Source organism: Rhodnius prolixus, unplaced genomic scaffold (genome assembly GCF_049639745.1).
Source record: "Rhodnius prolixus isolate KJV_2025 unplaced genomic scaffold, Rpr scaffold_5, whole genome shotgun sequence".
NCBI classification, from domain to species: domain Eukaryota; kingdom Metazoa; phylum Arthropoda; class Insecta; order Hemiptera; family Reduviidae; genus Rhodnius; species Rhodnius prolixus.
In genome coordinates, this window is record NW_027411624.1 from 30,928,852 (window position 1) to 30,953,689 (window position 24,838).

Here is a 24,838-nt window from a genome sequence, read left to right on the forward strand (position 1 = left end):
AACTGTTATAAAAAAAGTGGTTTAATATTTTAATTAGGATGGCTTAGTTGATGTAAAAAAAATATCCTAATATCACAACTTAATGATCAAAAGTAATTATTAGGAAAAAATATTTTAAAACTTAGATGGTAACTAAGAAATAATGGAATTTTATTAAAGAAATATTAATTTCAGATAGGGTTTTATTTTTTAGTTATTTGGTAAATTTTTACTTTTTATTTACACTGTATATATTGTTCTAAAGCTCATCTGTGTACGGTGCTGCTCTCATAGTTCAATTATTTGAAGTTACATTCGTTGCCCAGCGCTATGTGCTCTATGTGGGGAGGTTAAATTTAACAAAATTGTATTGTTTTTGTTAAAATAAATATTTACTTAACAACAACAATGTTTGTTAGTCAATCAAAAATCATTGAAAGAAAGTGAAAAATTAGCTTAAAAGTTACTTTTAGAAATAAAGAAAGCTTCTGAAAGAAATGTCTTTTCTGAGTCGGTTTTATTTTTCGAAATTTTCTCCAAATAATCATCTAATACAAATTTTTTTCTCTTTTTAATCCATATTGGGTTAGGAGCTTCTATTAAATACTACCATTAATCAGGAGGTAAGTTGAATCATATTGTTAAATAACGCGTACAATGAGGCTTTCAACGATCTTGCAATTTAAGCTACAAAAGCCTAGATGTTTTTCTCTTTTTCTAAAATCTTTGGTTATTAAACATCTTATGTAGCCTTAGAAAATATAGAAGAGAAGGTTGAACTATAGATACTTGTCTTTAGATGTCTATGATGGATTTTGTCAGTTGCTTGGACTTTGGGCTATGCCCCAGATTTTATTCGCCATGGGCATAATCATTAAAGTGCAAATTACTTGTCGATTTCTTGAATTTTTTTAGTAGGAAAATAATCTAAATAAACATTTCAAAAATTATAAAATATTCCAAATCAATTACTAAATAGTGCTTAAGAGTGCTACAAAGAGAGATGAAAAGAAAAATTCAATTAAAGCTTTGGTTAGCTTCTTTGTAATTAGCTTTTTAAAAGTTAGTTGACGCTCTAAACTAATCATTATAATGAAAATTAATTTAAATGCAAGGTTGGATGGCAGATGTCAAAATTTTGAAGGCACCAGACCATGCAGTGATCTTAAATGGCAATTGTCCAAATATTATATATTGCCAGGGCCTATTAAAGCTTTAGTTTGTTAGGTAACACAATAATTGTTTCAAAATTTTCCTGAAACTATGAGACGAAAATTAAAAGAATTTTTGAAATCACAGTCAGTTAGTCTTCGCTGTTCAAGATACCGGCTTTAAACCTACATTATTTGCCCAATATTGTCGTTTTGTCCTTTATCCCTATTAGAGCAATGTTCCTTCAGCCTTCCACTTTTCTGAATCCTTCCTACCAATCTATTTGTTCATATACTTCCTTTTTTTTTTTTGTTAGCAAGGTGTACTTAAGACTGGGTCACCCACTATAAAAACGGTCCGGTAGGACAGTTATACAGGGTGTTCATTTTAAGACGACTCAAATGCATTTCATATTTAAACGGTTAATCTGAGCAAAAAATGGTAGAGGAAAAATTTGTTACCCGTCACCTCTAGTTTTAGAATATGTGACTTGATTTTAGATTCCTGCCCGCATAAGCGGCTGACGTGCGATCAAAAGTGAAGGTTTGCAGTTGACCTCTATTTTCTTATACACAGTTTTAAATAGTATAAAAAGTTATGAAAGAAACCGGAAACCGCAATTCGATATCTTAAAAATTAAAGGTGCTAGGCCATTTGAAAATCTGGTATTTATTAATCATATTTCAATTTTTTAACTTGTTATCAAAGAGAAAGAAGAGCACGCGATAGGTCATTTTTATGTATTTTTTCATCCCCTTTCTACTAAAAATATTGCCAAGGCAGTAAAGCTAGTATTTTTCTTATTATCGGGAAATAAGTCGTTTTCCGAGTGATTTTTCTAAGAAGCTTACCCAAAATGGGTAAAAATTAATTTTACATCTGTTACAAACAAGAAGATTTAATCATTATTTGGTAATTTTGGGAGAGTTGCGTTTAATTACCAAACACATTGGAAACCTCCTGCCACATATTTAAGTGATCAATATCTTTCATGTAAAGGATCAAACTTATTCCTTAATTTATCAAATAATACACTTTACTCAACTTGTGAAGCATGTACTGTACCTTCAAAGGTGCCTCCTCAGATACAGAGAGCAGTTGATAACCTCCTGGCTAACCTGGCTTGCGAGCCACAGGAGGTTCCTTTGAAGGCACAGTACATGCTACACAAGTTGAGTAAAGTGCATTATTTGATAAATTAAGGAATAAGTTTGATGAATGCCGTTTAAGCATTAAATGCATTTGAGCCGCCTTAAAAATGAACTCCCTGTATAAGGGCTAACAGTCAAAAACTGTAACAAAAAACGTAACGTTGAAAAACGTCTAACTTTGGTCATTATTTTTCTTTTTTTATATAAAAGTTAAAGTTTCCAAATTTTCTTTAAATTTTAGGGGCATTATCATTTGCAACAAAATTGAATAGATTTTAAGAAAAATGTTGTTACAAATGGGCTAAAAAGGCATTTTCAGAAATTTTTCTTCTTCTTATGGTTGTTACTTTTGTAATCAACGTAGCGCCTAAACGCGTGATCCGATTTTCATGAATAAAGTGTCGTTTGATTCAAAATGTTATTATTTATTTTTAAAAAAATTAAATCAAATTAAGCAATGCCTATATCAATATACATAACCGATTTTTTAGTTTTTAATATCTGATTTAAGTGCAAGTTTAGTCCAGGAATAGGTAGTAAAATTTGTCGGTTTAAGTTCATTCTACGATGGTCAGAATGCGGACAATATCAAAAACTTTATCCAGTTCTACGGATCTAAACAGATTTTTGAAAATTTCAGAAATCTTTTTTTGATTTTATTTTTTTTTTTCACTTTATTTTTATATTTACAACTGCAACAATTGTTGCACCAAGTAAATCTGATCTTATTAGTTCAGTTCTCTTGAAAAGTCATGGTTGGAGCAATCACCCACTGGCGAAACTCCTTCACAATGATTTAATCACAACAGATCTCTAGGCCATTTTCGCTTCAGTCGACGAGGAGGATTGTCTGGAAGGTTTAGAGAGGAGAGTTGTTGGACAAGAGGATTAGGATGGAGAGCTAGGAGGCTGTGAAATTTACGGTAGCGAGACTTTATTAGGTCAGTGACAAAAGGGATGTGTAGGTCAATGTGAATGGTAAGGTTAGAAATGTAGTAAGGAGCATTCAGGATTTTCCGTAGGATTTTTGACTGTAGTGTCTGCAGGCGTTTGGAGTTAGAAGGTTTGGTTGAGCCCCACACTTCAGCTCCGTATGTCCATATGGGTCTTAACAGTGTTTTGTAAATTGTCAGTTTGTGGTTCAAGTCGAGTTTGGATCTGCGGTCAAGTAGTCTAGTAAGTAGCTTGTAGCGTCTGTTCACGTCTTGTCGTTTCAGTCGAGTATGTGGGTTCCAGGTGAGTCTCTTGTCAATGTACAGTCCTAAGTATCGTACTACGTCAGCTGGAGGAATCGTTACACCGTTCAGTAGTACTGGTGGACTTGCAGATTTTCGTAATGTAAAAGTAATGTGCACTGATTTTTGTTCATTAATTTTTATTTTCCATTTTCGGAACCAGGTTTCAAGAAGATTTAAATGGATATGACTGTTCTGACTGGCTTGTACCGGATCGGAGTGGGAAGAAAGTATGGCAGTATCGTCAGTTTTTTGATTTTGGAAAGATTTTATGTGTTTGCTGGAAAAAAATAAGAATAATTTTTAAAAATAGATTTTTCTCTTTACAAAGTTTGATGTTTCAAATTTCACTTTTAAGTGGCAACTAACATGGATGATTTCGTTTAGTATATCTACAGCAGAATTTGTTTACATTGCTTACTAACAGTGAATTAAGGTTTCATTATGAACTATTGTTTTACCATTCTTTGTTTATTTAAAAAAAAAGTGCATATTTATTTGTCTCCTGTTATTTTTAATAGGCGTTATTGTTTACAAATACAGGGTGATCCATTTAAAACGCACCAATCGCTAATAACTTTTTAGGAAAGCGGAATTTCGAAAAAAACCCACGAAGTAAACTATATGTTTATTTTGGTCTAGTTTTCAAATTTTCCACCCCCGATGCTGTATCTTTATTTTTGGTGGAGTTACGGCCAAAAACCCGATTGAGGTTTTATAAGGACCACTGGTTTTGACAATGACTGTGAAAACTAAATAAGAAACTGTGGAAAATGACGTTGACTCCGTTTCGATATCCCAAATATTAGTTGAGATATTTAAGATCAAAGTTACTATTTTATCAACTCGTGAACGGTTTTCAATATTAATTTTCGAATTCCGCGTTAAAAAAGTATTATGATTTTTTTGACTGCATACGCGGGATTCGTACTGGGGGATCTCCCACTTACAAAGCCACGCTCTTGACCACTAGACCAACACCCGCCCATCCATGGCTAGATATTCTTACCGCAATCATAGGTCAAGAAGTCTTGCATACTGGGTGCATTAAAATGATGTGATGATTGCTTTTATTTGATGATAAAACAAATTTATTCTGATTCACCCACAACCATTACATTGCACTACATGTTTTAAAATCTTCAATTATTATTATTTTTGTTCTTTGCATCGCAAATAACATTTTTTTTTACTCAGAGGACCTCCCAAAACGTGTATTTCTGGTCGAAAATTAATATTGAAAACCGTTCACGAATAGATAAAATTGTAACTTTGATCTTAAATATCTCATCTAATATTAGGGATATCAAAACAGGATTAACGTCATATTTCACAGTTTTCTATTTAGTTTTCATAATCATTGTCAAAACCAGTGGTCCTTATGAAACCCTAATCAGGTTTTTAGCCGTAACTCCGCGAAAAATGAAGATACAGCCTCGGGGGTGAAAAATTTTGAAAACTAGACGCTTTCCTAAAAAGTTATTAACGATTGGTGCGTTTTAAATGGATCACCCTGTATATTATGAAACAGAATTCCAAAAGTATTCAAATTCAAAACGAAACAGAATTCAGCAGTTAGAAAAATTAGCCAAAACTTCGAGTGTTGAGAAAAATGTAACTTGTTATGCAACAAAATTTATATTTTCTGTTTCTACACTATTAAAGTGCCAAGGGGGATCGGTCGAGGGAGCCACCCCTCTCATAGAACAAGGTCTATGCTAAAAGCACAAGGAAACTAAAATACCAAAAGTACTCCCTGAACTTGCCCTCGCTCAAAGATTATTTTAAGAGAGAAGTTCTCCGCCAGCTTTTCCCCACTTTGACATAATAAACTCTCCTCGCGTTTATACACTCCTTTCATTTATAAATACAAACTATGGGGCACCTAGATATTAGAGGAAGGGCCAATGGCCGCGGCATTCCTTCACTTCGAACACTAACCAAACCTATAAATAGATAAGTTTCGTTCTGAGTGTACTATTAATTAAAGTACCGGTTAAGGGTTAATTAAAATAAAAAATTATCTCTTCAAATCTTTTGGTAGATATCTATTTATAATTTAAATGACCATATTCACAATAAGTGAAGTGTATATTCAGGCTTTGGTTTTTTTTTTACACGTCACAGATAATTAGCTTCTCTAATTATTTATTATTAAATAATTTTAAACAAAGGAACCTTAATTAAAAAGCTAGGCATTATTTTGTCTGTTTTATAACCATAAAATGTTTTAGAACCTTTTTTTAAATTTTATTTGCGATTAATAAAACCTAAACTGTAGTCAAAAATATTTGCTTGGTAAAAATGTGCCAAATTTTCGCGTAAGTTGTATGATTAAGTGGATGTATTGGCCACATCAAGGGTAGTTCGTCCATCTGCGGTAGAATTCCCCTAAGAAAATCACAATTAATTTATTGTGCACTAGAATAGAATAGTTTATTTACAGAAAAAAAGGCATTACGAGGGTCGTTTGAAAAGTCCGTGCAAAAATAAAAACTACTTAATTTTTTGGGGTAAACCTTTTTTATTTTTCAACATAGTCTCCTTTTAGGCTTATACACTTCGTCCAACGCTGCTCTAGTTTGTTGATCCCTTCCGAATAATAGGATTTGTCCCAGTCTGAAAAATAGCCATTCGTTTCTGCAATCACCTCCTCGTTTGAATAAAATCTTTTTCCCGCCAGCCATTTCTTCATATTGGAGAACAAATAGTAGTCCGAGGGAGCCAAGTCTGGAGAATAGGGGGGATGTGAAACGAGTTGGAACCCTATTTCCATTAATTTAGCGACCACACAACTGCTGAGGTGTGAGCTGGTGCGTTGTCGTCATGGAAAAGGACTTTTTTGTGGGCCAATCGTGGGCGTTTTTCTGGCAGCTCGGTTTTCAAACGGTCCAATAACGATTAATAATATGCACCTGTAATAGTTTTACCCTTTTCCAGATAGTCGATGAGGATTATTCCTTGCGAATCCCAAAAGACAGTCGCCATAATCTTTCCGGCCGAAGGAACGGTCTTCACCTTTTTTGGCGCAGATTTCCCCTTGGTAACCCATTGTTTAGATTGTTCTTTGGTCACAGGAGTGTAGTGATGTATCCATGTTTCATCCACAGTGACGAAACGACGCTTAAAGTCCTGCGGATTCTTCTGGAACCGTCCTTGCAACACTTCACACGATTTGAAAAATCACTCGACTTCCTCGATTCAAACGAATGCCAAACACAAAGAAATAGACCGATCTGGCTGAAACATGGTGTGTGTTCTTCCAAGAGATGCTACTAACTAAACATAACCTCGATACGCGCCAGTAGTGCTATCTCTCTGACTTTGCACGGACTTTTCAAACGACCCTCGTACATTGATAACAATAGTATAACCATTAGGGTGTTTCAAAAAATGATGAATTTTAAATTTTAAAGAGGGCCGGGTGGAAAATCAAAGTTCATTTAATGTCAAAAAGTTTCGTCCCTATTAGAGCGAAATCGATTAATATTTAGAGGTCGCTACCATTGATCAAATAATTTTTGTTTTGCTTTTTTTTTTTTTGTAATAAATCTTAATTAAATGTTTTGTATCTTTTCAAATTATTAGCAAAACATGTAATTGTACAAAGTTTATTTAAATATAATTTGCTATAAAGACAATGCAGTTGGAATTATTTTAATGGCCATTTTATTTTCTGTAGCTGTATTTAAAAAAAAAATATATATATATATTAAGAAAAATATACATTTTGAAGAAATTTCGGTTAATTAACGTTAAAATCAATTCATTTTTTTATGTGTTTCGTACAGAATTTAAAAAACAAATAATTTTGGTTACTAAAACGTCTAAATTAGGGAATATTTTACATTTATTGCTATAATTTGAAATTAATTGATTGAATTACTTAAGGGAGAAATGGCTCTCTACTTAAAATAGGTTGCCGACCCCTGTCTTACAGTATTCTGTCGTTACAGACAACACTGCCCATCACCAGAACCAGAATGAGCTGTAAGAAGCTCCTAGGAAGAGAAAATCTAAGGGGCCAGCAACCTGGATTCGAACCCATGAGCTCCGCGTTGGAATCCAGTATTCGCTAACTACTCAGCTAATCCATTCTCAAGTTTCTTGTGTACAAAAATCTTCTTCCTCGTAGGTTAGATTCCTTAAAAAAAGAGTACGTTACTTATTATCTTGTTTTGAGTAAATTTAAAAGTTGCAAACGGAATGGGAGTCGACCTTTCTCGTTCTATATAGTTCAGGGCAGGAGCTGCTCATGAACATCCCTTCAGTTCTTTGTTCTAAGCAAGAGCTCCACCAAGAGGCAATAGTCCTCATGCATCGCCTTTGGTGCATATAAGTGCATTACTACAGCTACTACCACTTTTGAAGCTTTACAGTTAAAAAAAAAAAACGAAATCATAATTCCCGGTCGGCCCATAATGTGCTGCTACAAAAAATTAAGTTTCACAAACTTCTATCAAATTAAAGTTTCAAACATCTAGTGCGTTACTTATAATGGCAAAATTGTTCCCGAGCATAGGAATCGGTTAGGAAAGAAATGTTGTAATTAGGTAATACTTGCAATAAATAAATAAATAAAATAATGATAAGAAAGTAAAGATCCTGTAATTGCAAAAAATAATCATGCGAACATCTCCTTTTTTTATAAATTTATTTTAAAAAAAATAATAAAATAAAGCACTAAATTGAATTAAAAGTTAAGAAACCTCCACAGAAATCTTAAAAGGAGACATCAATTAAGATAAAATGCCATGGAATCTCTGTAATTTACAACAGAATAAATAAGTTCTTTAATAGTTAAGATTGCTAGCTGAAAACAGTAAAGTTCTATTTATACATGCCTTGGTACAATCTGTCTGCTTGGGGGCCACCTGTTACTATATTAATACTCTTCCAAGCCCCTCTAACATTATTTTATATCATTTTTATTCATTATTTTCAATTAATTAACTTCAGAGGTTTTTTTTTTTAAATTTTAATTAAGATGCTTCAACATCTGAGCCTTTTGGTAAAAACGCCCAGGGCTTTTGTAAACTACCGGCGTTCGGGTAGTGTTCTATCGTTTACAGCATTACTAATGCTTACCAAATATGTTAAAGTTGATTACAATCGATTTTACAATAAATCTAACAGAGAAACTCATTACAAAATCGACTTTGATAAACATCAAAATTGAGGAAATGGAATTTAAGCAAGAAAAAAACAAAAAATCTTAATTCATGCTATTCTGAAAAAATTATCTCAAAAAAAGATCGATTTAGGCAACCTAATATCAAAAAATACAAAATTGCTTCTCTATAAGACCCTGATCCGTTCTGTATTAACATATGGCTCCGAAGCTTGGGTAATTTCAAAAAAAAAACAAAAAGATGAAAGGATGCTGCAAGTGTTCCAGAGAAAAGTTCTTCGACGAATTTTTGGCCCCTATTAAAGTTGGGGCGCGATTTGGAGAAGAAGAAAGAATCAGGAACTACAGCATCTATTCCAGGGAAGCAGACATCGTAAAGGTAACTAGGCTTGGCAGGCTCAGATGGCTCAGGCCATATGGCAAGGATAGTCTTAGTTGGAAACGGCTTCTGCAAGAAGATGGTACACAGAGTCAGGAGAGTGGGCAGCCCTAAATTGAGATGGAATGATGGGGTAGGCGTGGATGCCAGAGACCTGCTGAGGAATTAGAAGGTTGCTGTAATGGACTGGGGAAGCGGATTGAGGAGGCCAAAGCCCAGTAATGGACTGTAGCGCCAATAATAGTAGTAGAGAACCAGATCGCAATGTAGTACTTTGTTAGAACTCCAATTCTGCATCTTCCTAATCCTAATTGGTACTGACTGCTCTTCTTGTAGCCTGAGTGTCAGGATAATGGACAATTCTTACGATGTTGAGATTCTTTTCTACGATTTCCACGATTCCAATGGGAAAATTTACAACATCCGCTTATTTGTCTGCAGCCTGTTTATTGTAAACAAAGTTTCTTCTAGTTCTGTGTCCTGTATATATCCATCCATTCTGACTACTTCTTCACTGAAACAAGAATTCTACTATGCTCGGTTGGCTATTTATTACTGCCAATTTTTCTTGTTTTGATAATATAAAACTGTAATTATAAACCAAAATTAAGAGGAAGCTAGCCAAATTAAAATAAAATCGTATTTTTTTTTCAAAATAAATGCAAGTCCCATTGTCACAATTGACCATTGTTTGTAATGTAGAAGATCTAAAGATATACTTTCTGAAATATGGAAGCTGTGAAGAGACACGAGCGTGGAAAATCAAAGAAAGAATGATTTTTTATTTTTTTTAATTTTAAGTCAACACCGGAACGGATGTAAAGAGGCTATTATTAGAGGTAGTGCTATTATAAGGGGACTTTGGTTAGTGAGATTTCTTTTCACATTATCGCATAATTCTAGATAGTAGAAAATATATTAATACAATAGCTTGAACTATAATAATATGAGAGAGAAATTCGTTATTTCTTAAATGAATTAGTGAATTCCAGTTTTAGAAACGTAAGTTTGGTTCAAACATCTATCGATCAGTAGTACGAGGGTCGTTTGAAAAGTCCGTGCAAAGTAAGAGAGATAGCACCACTGGCGCGTATCGAGGTTATGTTTAGTTAGTAGCCTCTAGAAGAACACACACCAAGTTTCAGCTAGATCGGTCTATTTCTTTGTGTTTGGCATTCGTTTGAATGGAGGAAGTCGAGTGATTTTCAAAAAATGGAAGAAAAAGAATTTCGTGTGTTGATTAAACACTACTTTATGAAAGGCAAAACGCCTCAGGAGACTAAAGAGAAGCTTGATAAACATTATGGTGACTCCGCACCTTCGATTAGAACAGTTTATAAGTGGTTTCAAAATTTTCGGAGTGGCCATATGGGCACAAATGATGCTGAACGTTCTGGACGCCCTATTGAGGTTACTACTCCAGAAATCATTGATAAAATCCATGATATGGTGATGGATGACAGAAGAGTGAAGGTACGTGAGATTGCTAGTTCTGTGGGCATCTCGAATGAAAGGGTACATAATATTTTGCATCAACATTTGGACATGACAAAGCTATCCGCAAGATGGGTGCCGCGATTGCTCACGCTTGACCAAAAACGAAATCGTGTGAAGTGTTGCAAGGACGGTTTGCAGCTGTTCTAGAAGAATCCGCAGGACTTTAAGCGTCGTTTCGTCACTGTGGATGAAACATGGATACATCACTACACTCCTGAGACCTCGTATTACGTTACTTACCTCCATAGTTTTTTATGATTTCCCCAAAATAAATAAATAAAAATCATTACAATTAGGTACAGTAAGCTGTAGGTCTCTAATTCAAATCCGGGAATGCCCACCCTTAGATTTTTTCTCTCTACAGTGTTGATAAGATAAGATTCTAATAGGGCGGCCCTTAAGGCCTACGCCACTGCGACCCCTTTGGATCTATGTGGCTCTCCTTCTCTAGAGCTCGCCCTCCAGACCCGCCCATTTAATCAGATTCTTAATTCTGGAGAGCGACTCTTGGGTAAAGCTTACATGCCTTGGTTTTTCCTCCCCGAGAAGTAACATCCTTAGCCCAGACAAGCCCCTCACACTGACACAACACCAGTGCAGTGCCATTTCCTCCTCTTCCTGACAGAAGCTACAAAGGATAGCCATCTGCCAGGCCCTTGCGATGCATGTGTTTTCTGAGCCTACAGTGGCCAGATTAATAGGCCTACAATCATCCTTATAGCCCCACGCGGCCTTGACGGATTAAATCTACAGTCAGCTTTGGCGAATAGCCCTTAATGAACTCCTTCGCCTGTCTCAGGCTCTGTGGTGGCAAGCCACCACTTCTGAGACCTAGTCTGCACCCATAGTTTAATGGCCGCAGTCTTAAGACACTTGGAGACCCCAAAATAGGGCTTCGGGCCAACGAAGTGTCCCGCAGAGCCTTCCCTGGCCAATAAATCTGCCGCTTTGTTTTCCTTATGTCCTGAATGACCAGGTACCTAAACCAGAAAGACCTTATTGTGGTCACTGATTTCCTTCAGGGCACCCAGACAGTCCCAAACCAGCCTTGAATTGACCTGGTAGGAAATAACAGTGTTGATAGGCAATGTTTTTCTTAAGCGAGAGAACACTTCTGGAAGCCGGCAGCGTACTGAGAAGGCTCCGGATGCCAATGACCTCAGATGTTGACTGTTCTCTTAAAAAAAAGAGTGGGAGAAAAAGAAAGAAGAGAGAATTGACAGCATTGAATTCAGGGTTACATAGAAGAATATGTCAATTACAGAGCCACCTTAATATTAATTTGAGCAAATAAATCAACCTTAGGATTTTATTCGGAAAATGGAGTAGACATCCGGAAAAATTATGTAATAAATTCAGTATAATAAAGGATTACTGACCTCGTTATTAGGGATATTTGTATTCTGAATTACATACGAAGTTCAGATAAGCGTGGTATATTTACAAATGGACCATTAAAAAAGGTGTAATTGGCCATTAAGATATTGGTGACAATATTTGTTTAACTATGTCTATTTAAGAAAAATATTTTATTATATATTGAAATACTGTGTAATTTTATGGACAACTTTTAAAAATAAAATAGCAATTCAGTTTTATGGGGTTAATTGCCTTAAGTAATTAACTTGGTAACTAATTAATGGCTGAACATCAATATTTTCTCATCTTAAAACAGACTCTTGAGGCAACAATACACCATATTGTAGTACCCAAATATTGAAGGTTAATTATAGCATTGATATAAAATATTAGTTTCCAACTATGAAGAAAATCGAATAAATACTGCATAATATTTTTGGGAGGGTTTTATTCCTCAAATAAAGACTCATTACTTACTTACTTACTTCGATGGCTCTACAACTCGTGGTGTGTCCTGGCCTCCCCTATGAGCGTCCGCCAACCAGCTCTGTCCTGTGCTGCCGCCCTCCACTCAGCGACTCGCAACAAGCCCGCAGCGTCCGCCCTCACACCGTCTGCCAACCTCAACCTCGGCCTACCAACTCTTCGAGTTCGGAACAAGATCTCATCCAGAGTTTTCCTAGGCATCTCGGACTCGTCCGTTCTTGCTAGGTGGCCCGCCCAGCTAAGCATACTTAATTTAATTATTTTTACTACATCTGCCTCCGCATACAGCTCGCCAAGCTCTCTATTTTTTCGGATCCTCCAGACCTCTCCATCTTTGACTGGTCCAAATATCCTGCGGAGAATCTTTCTTTCGCTGATTAATAGCTCCCTCTCATCCTGCTTGCTTATTGTCCAGGTCTGTGTTGCATATGTTAACACTGGGCATATAAGAGTCTTATACAGCCTGGATTTGGTCTGACGAGATAGGAGTTTGCTTCTCATATACATAGCGAGTCCGAAATAGCACCTATTAGCTGCTGCTATTCGTTTCTGTATTTCAGCGGATGCGCCGTTAGATGAGCTAACTAAGGATCCGAGGAACGTAAACTCTTTCACCTTCTCAAACCTAGATGCGCCCCGCAGACATCCGTACCAGGGGGCCCTCCGCCATCTCCAAAATACATGTACTTTGTCTAAAGACTCATTACATTTATAAATAATGAGTTAAAATTTGTCAATTTTATTTGAATACGAGGTGTGGCTATTAAATAACGAGACTGATGCTGCTACAGAAGAACTATACATGCGCCAAATCTTAACGACCGACAGCTGTGTAGTGTAAAGCCTTCTCGTTCGATTGCAGCGTCTCACGTGTTTTGTAGAGAAATCTGTCTGACCGGAACCGTTGTTTTGCCGAAAACATGATACTACACATGTAGTAGAGCAACGGAATTGTCGTGAAATTTCACATCAAAACTTGATAAAACCGCTACTGAAACTTATCTTCTATTAAAAGGAGTTTATGGCAATGAATATTAATCACGTGCGCGAGTTTTTGAGTGGTTCAAGCGTTTCCAAGATGGCCTAGAAGACGACGGAGATGATCACCGCCCGGGTCGCCCTTCCACGTCCAAAACGAATGAAAATATCGATTATAATTAATCAACATTACTACCGTGAGGTGCTTGCTTAACTCCGTGAAAGAGTAACGGAAAAAACGACCCAATTTGTGGAAGAACAAGTCATGGGGTTCTCCATCAAGACAACGCCCCGGCTCACAGTGCATTGTCTGTCAAGACGTTTCTAGCCAAGTACAACATCCCAGTTTTAGGCCTCATCCGTCTTATTCGCCTGACCTGAGGCCCCATGTGACTTTTATCTGTTTCCCAAAAGTCAAATTTGCATTAAAAGGAACACGATTTTTGGTCCGTTGGGAAGCTGTGAAAGAAAAAGCGGTACGCGTCATGCAGGAGCTCACAGAAAAAGACTTCCAGCACTGTTTCAGAACATTGGTAAATTCGCATGGAGCGTTGTAGGGATAGGGGAGGGGTGTATATTGAAGGTGATAATAACTAAATATGTATAAATTTAAAATAAAATGTTTTACAGCAATAGCCTCGTTATTTAATAGCCACACCGTATTTTCTGCAAAAAAAATTATAAATGATGTAGGCGTTTCAAGTGTCCAAAGAACTGCAATTAAGTTGCTTGGAACACCTACCTGTAATGAGCATACTGGGTAAATGATTAGGGACCATCTATTTATGTAATTGACCAGTCAAAGTTTACTAATAATTCCAATGTTAGTAATAAATAAATAATTGTGTCAACAGTAGTAACAAAAAAAAGTGTTTTCAATGTTTTAGATCTCGTATTTTTCAAAAATAGAACATTATACTTTTAGTTCTGCTCTCTATTCGAGTCAATATAAGAAAAGCGACCTTGATGGAACATTCGATCAGTTACGGGTTACAACCATTTGTAAAACTAAACAATTAGTAATACTGTTAACCTTCCTTTATTACCTCATAACATAGTTTGTTTTTACTCCAAACTGAACAAGCATTATTTATATATTTTTTTTACCTAAAAGTGGTTTTTCAAAAAATAATATTCCTTGGTTAATTCCATAGATAAACCTTGTACAGAATTTAGGAATGTTACATTAAATAATAATATTATCTGAGAAAATGTAAGTTATTGGATAAAAATGCCTAGTTTTTTGAGGAGTTGTTCTCTTAAAATGAATACGAGGGGCACTATTTATATTTTGAGCCTAATAATAAAAAAAAAACAGTAATTTGTCATTGAAAATGACTTTATTATTTTTCAAAATATTCTCCTTTATGATCTATACACTTCTGCATGCGTTCGAACCACTTGTCAAAGCATTTTTTCCATTCCGCTTGAGACACCTCCAAAACGTGGTTTTTGAATGCATCAACGGCTTCTTCTGCCGACGAAAATCGTTGTCCACGTAATTTATTCTTGACGTTCGGAAACAAAAAGAAGTCATTTGATGTCAAATCAGGACTGTACGGCGGATGACCCATTAATTCGATTTTTTGAGTGCTCAAATAGTCGGTTGTTAGACGAGATGTGTGACAGCTGGCATTGTCTTGATGTAGAATGATCCGACGGCGCTTGTTTGTTTTCCTTATTTCATCGAAGACTTCCGGCAAACAAATGGTTGTGAACCATTCAGAATTGACCGTTCTACGTTCCTCTAAAGGCACTGTTGCCACATGACCAGTTTTTCCGAAAAAACAGGCGGCCATTAGTTTCGAAGTGCTTCGAGCGCGAACAACTTTTGTTGGATTTGGTTCATCTTGAAACACCCATACAGTCGACTGCTGTTTAGTTTCCGCCTTATACGCATATATCCATGATTCGTCACCTCTTACAATCTTATACACGTCTTTTGAAGTACCGCCATTGTATTTTTTAAGCATTTGTTTGCACCAATCGACTCGAGCATCTTTTTGAGATTTTATCAGATTATGTGGGATCCAACGAGAACAAACCTTTTTTAAGGATAAATGATCATGCAATATTTTATATATGCTGGTGGAACTAATGCCTCTAAGGTTGCCTCAATCTCACAGTATGTCACATGACGATCTTGCATTATTAGTTTTTGCATAGCATCAATGTTTTCTGACACAACAACTGATTTTGGACGACCTTCAAGACTTCACGTCGGTGAGCGAACGACGACCACGATTGAATTCGTTATACCAGCGTTTCATAGTGGCAAAGGATGGGGCTTTATTGCCAAAAGTGGAAGTAAGTTGACCGATGCACTCCTGTCTTGATAATCCACATCGAAAGTCGTAATAAATCATTGCACGAAAATTTTCACGAGTTAATTCCATTTTTTCGCTGAGACACAATTTTCAAGTGACTGTAAACAACACAAATCGCGCTCAAATAACAAAACGTTCTGAAGAAGGTTATGGTCAAAAATGTCAAACTTTCAAGTGGAAACGTCAAATAGCACCTGACAACACTCAGTGTTGCCAAGGCTCAAAATATAAGTAGTGCCCCTCGTAGTTTTGAAACAGCTAAGTGGTCCTTGATTATACAGAAATCGAGGTTCTCCTATTGTTTATAAGTCCATCAGCTTCTTAAGAATTATCTTTCTCTGGTTATTATTATGCAACGTAGGGTAGCCACTGTGTTATTCTCTAGGTCTACCTGTTGTTTTCCATTTCCATTTTAAAACCATCACTTCCTTATTTTAACATTACTTTGCGATGCCGCATGTTATGAAGACTCCTTGGCCGCTTTTAAATCTATAACCAATGAAGATAGACTTTATGTGTAAAAATCTATCATCTGTGATTTATCTCCTTAAACCAGTTAACTCTGAAAGAATCGACGTACTTAGAGACTAATTTTAGCTTGCTTCCTTTTGCGAAATCAGATTTAGGAGTATAATTAAATATGTATTGTACCAAAAACAAGATTTTGACACGATTGACAGATAAAGCGGCCATTTACCCTTTAAACATTTAATTCTTTGGACCTCCATCTCTTTTGGTAAACTTGCAATCAGAATTAAGAGGTTTATGCAAACCAAAGATTATGAAATTAAGGATATTCTGTACCACTGCAGACGTAACCACATTTTTATATAAGTTTTAAATAAACATTTCATTATCTTTAACAATTTTTTCAAAATTTGGCTTCTTAGAGCGTTGCCGCTTTCTTGACAGTGTTCTCTCATTAAAGACAAAATGTTATTACAGGAAAATGAGCTATGAACTCTCCTAGGAAGATAAGATCAGATGCTGCAGCAATCTTGACTCAGGAGCTTCGAATAGAAACACCTTTGAGCGGCCCCTTCCTTATTTTTCTGAATTATTAATATAGTCTCCCAGTTGTACAACTAAATTGTTTACAAATCGTAAATGGCGATAATCTTGTTAACATGCTTATATAAATATTTTGGGAATTCTCCAAACAGAGCCACTTACCCCTAGCGATTAAAAAAGTAAAAATAAAATAATAAAGAGAAAGAGAAAGAAAAATAGCCTAAATGCAGTTTTTTTTAAATTTATTAACAGAGTTGTTGCGACTAGGCTGGATAGAAGAAATATTTTAAAACTGAATTTAGTAGGTGATGCTATTGAACTCCCGAAGCTCTGGGGCTTGCCAGTTATTTTTAATAACACACTGAACATTCAAGCAAACACTAGCCTGGCATCGCTCTGCACAATAAATTCAAAATGTCGTTAAATCTTTATTCTTCTATAATAATACTAGTTATTTCCGCTAATAATAACAATAAATTTAGCGTAAAACGCTATTAATGTTTCTTTTTTTAAAAATTGTTAACAATAGTAAAAGTGATAGGCATTTTTAATCTGTGTAGAACTAAACAAGAAAAAATTAAACGAGTTTAATAGTATGAGGTCTGTAAATTAAGTAATGAGACTGATTTTTTTATTCAAAAAGAATTACAATTCTATATTGTCACCTTCAAAATAACTTCCTTCTGAAGCCACACAGCGCTGGAGACGTTTCTTCCACTCCTCATAGCAGTGCTCGAACTCCGATACTGGAATAGCCTTCAGCTGGTCGGTTACAGCCGTTTGAATGTTTTCGACTGTCTGCCTTGACTTTATGGATTCAATTGAAAATGACCCCCATTTGCTGGAACGTGACGAATCTTGGGCGTTTGAGTACCTCTCCAAGACCCAAAAAAGCAAGGATGGCGAAGTTGTAAGATCAAATGCATGCTGATTTGTTTTTTCGATATCCACGGAATCGTCCACAAAGAGTTTCTACCTCATGGTCAAACGGTCAATCAACACTTTTACCGAGAGGTTCTTGAAAAACTTCTCGAAAAAGGGTCATTCGTGTGAGACCAAACATCAAGAACAAGTGGGTGTTGCATCACGATAATGCTCCTTGTCATACAGCAGTTTCAATAAACAGAGTTTTTGGCCAGTAAAAACATTCCTGTGGCTCCTCAGCCACCTTATTCGCCTGACTTGAGTCCTTGTGACTTTTTTCTCTTTCCGAAATTGGAAAAATCACCTCAAGGGAACTCATTTTGGGATAGTCGAAAACATTCAAACGGTTGTAACCGACCAGCTGAAGGCTATTCCAGTATCGGAGTTCGAGCACTGCTATGAGGAGTAGAAGAAACGTCTCCAGCGCTGTGTGGCTTCAGAAGGAAGTTATTTTGAAGGTGACAATATAGAATTGTATAATTCTTTTTGAATAAATTTTTTTTTTAAAAATCAGTCTCATTACTTAATTTACAGACTTCGTAGTTGTGTTAAACTCAAGTTCAGGAACAGTTCTCACCCTGCCTTGACAGTTCTGAACATGAACAATTTTTTGATAATTTAAAATTGCTCTAATACTGTGGGAAATTCTAACAAAGTTTATTATTCTAAAACAGACTTAAGGAATACAAGTGACATATTTGGTATTATAAATCGATGGCCAATTCGACGATAGTCCATTTATAGTTGTAACAACTATCAATAAATAACAGAACACATTGATTGTAACCTCACACCCAAGAAAAATATAGTTTTTTTTTTAACAGTTTTCCTTATCCAAATAATTCAGAAACCATCTTGTCAATATTTCAAAAGGACTTCGTTTAGCAAATTGTAGATTTAGTTTCACGCGGTAGTGCCGCGTTCGTCAAGGGCAGGCCCTCTCGTCCTTTATACCCATAAAAGCTGGTGTCCCTCAAGGAAGCACACGGGCCCTTTCCTTTTTCTAATATACACTGCTGACTTACCTCTAATACAATAGTTTCAACATTCGCTGATGATACTGCTATTCTTTCATCTCACTCCGATCCGGTGCAAGCCAGTCAAAATATTCAAACACACTTAAAGCTTCTCGAAACCTGGTTCCGAAAATGGAAAATTAAAATTAATGAACAAAAGTCAGTACACATTACGTTTACTTTAAGAAAATCTGCGAGTCCACCAGTTCAACTGAACGGTGTAACGATTCCTCCAGCTGACGTAGTACGATACTTAGGACTGTACATTGACAAGAGACTCACCTGGAACCTACATACTCGACTGAAACGACAAGACGTGAACAGACGCTACAAGCTACTTAGTAGACTACTCGACCGCAGATCCAAACTCGACGTGAATCACAAACTGACTATTAACAAGACACTGTTAAGACCCATATGGACATACAGAGCAGAAGTGTGGGGCTCAACCAAACCCTCTAACTCCAAACGCCTACAGACGTTACAATCTACGAGGGTCGTTTGAAAAGTCCGTGCAAAGTCAGAGAGATAGCACTACTGGCGCGTATCGAGGTTATGTTTAGTTTAGTAGCATCTCTTGGAAGAACACACACCAAGTTTCAGCCAGATCGGTCTATTTCTTTGTGTTTGGCATTCGTTTGAATCGAGGAAGTCGAGTGATTTTCTCACGCTTGACCAAAAACGAAATCGTGTGAAGTGTTGCAAGGACGGTTTGCAGTTGTTCCAGAAGAATCCGCATGACTTTAAGCGTCGTTTCGTCACTGTGGATGAAACATGGATACATCACTACACTCCTGAGACCAAAGAACAATCTAAACAATGGGTTACCAAGGGGGAATCTGCGCCAAAAAAGGCGAAGACCGTTCCTTCGGCCGGAAAGATTATGGCGACTGTCTTTTGGGATTCGCAAGGAATAATCCTCATCGACTATCTGGAAAAGGGTAAAACTATTACAGATGCATATTATTCATCTTTATTGGACCGTTTGAAAACCGAGCTGCAAGAAAAACGCCCACGATTGTCCCACAAAAAAAGTCCTTTTCCATCACGACAACGCACCAGCTCACACCTCAGCAGTTGTGGTCGCAAAATTAATGGAAATAGGGTTCCAACTCGTTTCACATCCCCCCTATTCTCCAGACTTGGCTCCTCTCGGACTACTATTTGTTCCCCAATATGAAGAAATGGCTGGCGGGAAAAAGATTTTATTCAAACGAGGAGGTGATTGCAGAAACGAATGGCTATTTTTCAGACTTGGACAAATCCTATTATTCGGAAGGGATCAACAAACTAGAGCAGCGTTGGACGAAGTGTATAAGCCTAAAAGGAGACTATGTTGAAAAATGAAAAAGGTTTACCCCAAAAAATTAAGTAGTTTTTATTTTTGCACGGACTTTTCAAACGACCCTCGTAAAATCCTACGGAAAATCCTGAATGCTCCATATTACATTTCTAACCTTACCATACACACTGACCTACACATCCCTTTTGTCACTGACCTAATAAAGTCTCGCTACCGCAACTTTCACAGCCTCCTAGCTCTCCATCCTAATCCTTTTGTCCAACAACTCTCCTCTCCTCACCTTCCCGACAATCCTCCTCGTCGCTTGAAGCGAAAATGGCCTAGAGATCTGTTGTGATTAAATAATTGTGAAAGAGTTTAGAGGTGATTGCTCTAACCATGTCATTACAAGAGAACTGTACCAGTAAGATCAAATTTACTTGATGCAACAATTGTTAAGTAGTTCAAATAAAGTGAAAAAAAAAGAAAAAAGTTTCACATTATTGAAAAAAATACTTAATTTTGATCATTATCCAAATCCTAAATGAATTTATAATACTGATCGCTATTTTATTAGTAATTTTTGTGAATTGATACAAGTTTTGAACATCACTTGAATGGTTAGGCTAATTAGTTTTGGGTTGACTTCTATAGTATTCTAAATTTTAATCTAGAAGATATTTGAATTTCATTACTCAAAGACAAATCATTCAGTTTGTAGTATATTCTTAATATTAAACTGAAATTTGGATGTAGTTAGCTACAGTAATAATAAGACTAAAACAAAACCCCCCCCCCAAAAAAAAAAAAAAATTGAAAAGAACGAGAACATTAGGTTAGAACGATTGTGCCAAATGTTTTGGATGTTTGACAACATGAACTATAATTTGAATAAAAATGCTGTTCTATTTTAATTCATGAAATTTATTACAGCTTATAATCATTAATATCCCAAAGTAATTAATATTTACAATAAGTTATTATAATTTACAGTAAGTAAATTAAATTTACAATAACTACTTCTTGGAAGGGTTCAAACTAATTTCTTACACTAAATATTTAAATTTAATATTATTTATAAATAATCCAGTTCCGAAGTAAGCTGCATTACTGCATATTACTATGCAGATTATTAATTTATAATCCGTAATCTGCACTTAGCATTTAAGTTGGTTAAAATTTAATAAATCTAATCTTAACTCTTTTCCTTTAAATTATCCTTTCCTTTAAAATTTCCTTTAAATTAAATAAGTTCGCTTCCATATTCACAGCCGAATTATTTGCAGTATATCAAAATGTTTAAAGTATGTAGAATCAATAGACCAATCCCTTGTTTTAATTCTCACCGACAACAAAAGTGTTCTCCAAAAACTACAAAATTTCGTAAATAATGCTCCCGCTTTAATCTTAGAAACTTCCAAATTATTAAATAATATTCTAAGAAAAGGCAAATCGGGTACATTTAATCTGGATTAAGGGTCACACAGGTCTGAGAGGAAATGAAATCGTGGATCGTAAAGCCAAGGATGCGATCTCGCTTCAACAAACATCTCCATACTCAATGGTAGTCTCCGATATTAAAAATTATGCAAAAGCGGAGTGCTATACCGGTATGGCAGCGGATATACGAATGGTCAAAGGCGAGAAAAGGCCAATTTTACACAGCCATACAATCTAGTGTCCCCCAAAAGACCATGGTTTTACAAATACAAAAACAACAATAGGAAGTTTGTTAGCACTGTCATTAGAATGAGATTTAACCACAATTATTCGCCGCACCATCTAGCCCAGGATTGGGGTGGAAACAACGCACCAGTGTTCCTGTACTTCTGGAGTAATAGCAGACGCCAACCATCTAATCCTGGAATGTGCTAATATTACTAAAGGAAGAGAACGATTGTGGAGGGCTGTGATAGCGACTGGATGTCCTTTACCTGCCAATTTAAATACTATTCTGGCAGCTGATGATGGCAGCATTTACAAAGAGCTCTTTGAGTTCATTAAAAACAACAAGATAACTTTGTAAATATTCAATATATGTACTAAAGAAGCTTCGAAAGAAGAATGTAAATGGCTGATTTGCTAGCTCAAGAGGCCAATAACAAAAGAAAAAAAAAACTCTTTTCCTTCGTACTACATACTTTCCGCTATCCTGGAAGTATTCGGTAGGGCGAATGATTCCAAAACCTGGAAAACCTGCTCACCTACCCTCATCCTACAGACCTATCAGCCTCCTGCCGACTCTAGGAAAAGTTCTTGTGAAAAACTGGTACTTAAGCGCATTAACCCCATATTGTCGGAGTTTGGTGTTACACCAGACCACCAATTTGGTTTCAGGCGTCATCATAGCCACTGTACAATAATGCCACCGGGTTGTTGAAGCTATTGTTTCAGCACTGGAGAGAAAACAGTATTGCTCAGGGGCATTCTTAGACGTAAGCCAGGCTTTCGATCGTGTTTGGCATCCTGGATTACTGTTCAAACTAAAAATAAACATCTTCCCTCAACATACTACCTCATTTTGCGCTCCTATCTTTCAGATGACATCTGACATACCTGTACAACCCTCTACACTACTCTGTACATATTATGCAGACGACACAGCCATACTAGCCACAAGTACACATCCTTCATCAGCTTCATACAAGTTACAGACACACTTACATAAAATAGAATCCTGGGCAAAGAAGTTGAGGATTAAAATGAACCCACAGAAATGCCAGCATGCCACGTTTACTCTCCGGCGGGGCTCCTGTCTACCTGTCCTCTTCAAACAGCAATCCTCGTCTTTGTACAGATCTGGTGCGCTACCTTCGGCTCTACATAGACAAAATACTCACGGTGGAACCCACACACTAGACTTAAAAGACAAGCAATGACAAAACGTGTGAAACTGCTTTACAGACTACTTGGACGACGCTCCCAAATTGCCCATTGAACTCAAACGCTTAATATACAACACTATCCTCAAACCTATGTGGACTTACGGACTAGAGCTGTGGGGTTCAGCCAAACCTACAAACATACGGACAGTACAGTCATTTCAATCAAAACTACTTCGACAGATAGCTGATGCTCCTTTCTACGGTGACTAACCTCACTCTTCACACCGACCTCAATAATCCCTTTATAGACCAACTCGCCAAGACTAAATATCAAAAATTCCATACTGCTCTCTCCACTTGCTCCAATCCTCTAGTACAGTCTCTCGCCTCCTCTGACATTCCTGACTGAATCGCCAGTGGCCCCGCGACTTCCTCGCAGTTTGAAGGCCTAATAATCATATCCTGTAGAGAGTGCTACAGCTGGGCAATTTCTTTCCTCCTGCCTTTCACGCATCCATCTATCCTTCAATCTCCCTATTTACTTATTGTATAGTGTATTATACAGATTGTAAAAAACAAAATAAATTAAAAAAAAAATCCTAACACTTCAATTAGCCACTCACTAAATGCTTATAACATTTAGAATTTAATTTACACTTAAAACCGGAAATTAGGTAGAATAAAAACTTCTGATTTCAATAGGGCAATTGTAGTTGAACAATAATCTAGTTATAGTATTCATTGCTAGTAAATAATAGGAACGCATTTGTTGCATTTCATTGAGTGAGAAGCCATTTCCTCATCCCAGGAGGACATCCAAATCACTAGGTTTCATTAAGTAAATTTGTTCACAGTTCTTGTATAGAAAAAAATCTACGCATCTTTGCCAGCTACACGATCAGCAAATTATGAAAAATATTCAAATTGGAACCAAAAAGTAGTCCACATCATCCATATGGATTGAGAGTAAACAATCCATCAAAAAAACTGGACATCAACTACTTTTTTTTTTATAATAAGTAATGACCGTGGAAGTCTTTTTTTGCATCATTTGACAATATGCAGCGTACAGGAGATTGATTTTGACTTTTGATATCTCTTTTTGGGAAGTTTCAGAAATGTTATCCAATAATTACCTCATCTTAAGCAGCTACTTCTTTCTAAAAAAACACACAAAATTCAGCTGCAATTAAAGCTTGTGTTATTTCAGCCAAAGAGGTAAACTTGAACATTTGTAAAAGAGACTAGAATTCAGCTACAAGTAAACAATGTTTTTCTATCCAGAATCTATTGAAACATAGCTGTGGTGTAAAAAAAATAACCCTACAACAAAGCTGAAGGAAAGGTTCCATAATTACATAAATGTTGAAATAATCAATATTCTCTTCTCATTCAGTTATACGAGGGTCGTTTGAAAAGTCCGTGCAAAAATAAAAACTACTTAATTTTTTGGGGTAAACCTTTTTTATTTTTCAACATAGTCTCCTTTTAGGCTTATACACTTCGTCCAACGCTGCTCTAGTTTGTTGATCCCTTCCGAATAATAGGATTTGTCCAAGTCTGAAAAATAGACATTCGTTTCTGCAATCACCTCCTCGTTTGAATGAAATCTTTTTCCCGCCAGCCATTTCTTCATATTAGGGAACAAATAGTAGTCCGAGGGAGCCAAGTCTGGAGAATAGGGGGGATGTGAAACGAGTTGGAACCCTATTTCCATTAATTTTGCGACCACAACTGCTGAGGTGTGAGCTGGTGCGTTGTCGTGATGGAAAAGGACTTTTTTGTGGGCCAATCGTGGGCGTTTTTCTTGCAGCTCGGTTTTCAAACGGTCCAATAACGATGAATAATATGCACCTATAATAGTTTTACCCTTTTCCAGATAGTTGATGAGGATTATTCCTTGCGAATCCCAAAAGACAGTCGCCATAATCTTTCCGGCCGAAGGAACGGTCTACGCCTTTTTTGGCGCAGATTCCCCCTTGGTAACCCATTGTTTAGATTTTTCTTTGGTCTCAGGAGTGTAGTGATGTATCCATGTTTCATCCACAGTGACGAAACGACACTTAAAGTCCTGCGGATTCTTCTGGAACAGCTGCAAACCGTCCT

The 24,838-nt window shown here is 36.4% G+C and overlaps 1 protein-coding gene across 3 annotated transcripts in view; it reads left to right on the forward strand.

Moving 5' to 3' along the window:
* Positions 1–24,838, forward strand: part of Argk1 (Arginine kinase 1) — a 137,853-nt gene that overhangs the window by 13,341 nt on the left and 99,674 nt on the right. The gene's annotated exons all lie outside the window — the stretch shown is intronic.